At 30.7% G+C, this 1,446-nt stretch overlaps 1 long non-coding RNA gene across 1 annotated transcript; it reads right to left on the bottom strand.

Moving 5' to 3' along the window:
• Positions 1–6: 6 nt before the first annotated feature.
• On the bottom strand, positions 7–381 carry LOC109222806. The gene is made up of 2 exons (XR_002067457.1): positions 252–381; positions 7–98 (listed from the first exon to the last, which is right to left on the bottom strand). It is a non-coding gene; the product is annotated as an uncharacterized LOC109222806 (long non-coding RNA).
• Between the last annotated feature and the right edge of the window lie 1,065 nt (positions 382–1,446).

Here is a 1,446-nt window from a genome sequence, read left to right on the forward strand (position 1 = left end):
ATTAAGTTGTGGGAGCAGTCTTCTCTCAACTCCTGAGAGATCACGAGCAACATTTCTTGCAACCACAAGATGCGTCTCAGAGAACCATGCCATATTAACTGAAATAATTCACTATTATAATTAGTATAAAATTAAAATATTGATGGTAAAATACAAAAACACACATTCAAATTATCATGCATGAAAAGACATTCATACATATGTAATATGATAGAATCATAATCTAGATTTAATGTAAGATAGATACTAACTCGTAGCTGCTATGAGAAGAACAGTGAAAACAAAACCCATCTTAAGCAAAGCCATGCTAATTAGGAACAATAATTTAGGCTTTGGGAAAGTTTTGATGCAAGTGTGACCTATTGTCTTTCAAATGGTGTAATTTATAGACTTCTCATGTACATTTTATATTCAAATAGGTATTTCGCTTTGCATGTGATTGCCATCTTGCAATAAATGAATATAACACCTCATGATTACTTAATCCACAACTTGGATATAAGAAGTTTAATTAGAAGCACATGTAATTTATCATAAGTGTATCATAGGGGTGTACATAGACCGGGTTAGTTCGATTTTTATCAAAACTGAACCAAGCCAGCTATATCGGTTTGGATTGGTTTGGATTTGTTGGTTTCTTCGGGTTTTTCGGGTTTTTGTTACATGAATATTATTTCAATCTTACTTCATTAAAGTTATACATAAAGTTTTGATAAGTGAATATATGTTCAGTAAAAATTAAAAAAATTGACAAACATATGGAGAATTTTAATAAGTTGCGAAACATCGAAAAACGTAATATAAGTAGGAGTAAATTGCGCTTCTCGTTTGCTCCAACTAAAAAAAAATAAGTTGACTTGATTTCAATCTTGTACTCAATTGATTTAAGTTAGTAAATTATAAGATGAACCAATCCGTACCCTATTGCAATTTGAATTTCCTCTCCCTTTTTTCTTCAAAAAATTAGTATATCACGCAATTAAGAAATTAAAATTAAAGCTTAAATCTTTAATTCTTTTAACAAGCTAATAGCTATGTTCTTAGAAATGCACCTAGCACATGTTTATAAATTTTGTTTTAAATTTGAGGAAACGACTCGAGGGGAAGCAGCTTAATTTAATGAACTTAATTCTTAATTTAATTTTTTATTCTTCTAGTTTGGATTTAAAGTACAAATTTTCATTATAACTGCACGTGACATGTTCACAAGAACATGTGACAAACATTGGAAGATGTGTAAAAAAAAATTATTTTCCGCTCTTTAATTTTTGACTGCCACTTGCCTCATTAGCAAAATTTCAGGGTCAAAAGATAAAAGTATTTGCTCATGAACAAGCGAGTAACACTTATTAAACTTGAAGTTCTATCCATGGATCAATCGGGAACAAAAATTCAAGGCCATCCACTTTGAGGGCTACTTGTATACTTCACTCCTTCTCAACCTAC

The sequence above is a fragment of the Nicotiana attenuata genome, unplaced genomic scaffold, assembly GCF_001879085.1.
Source record: "Nicotiana attenuata strain UT unplaced genomic scaffold, NIATTr2, whole genome shotgun sequence".
In the NCBI taxonomy this organism is placed as follows: Eukaryota; Viridiplantae; Streptophyta; class Magnoliopsida; order Solanales; family Solanaceae; genus Nicotiana; species Nicotiana attenuata.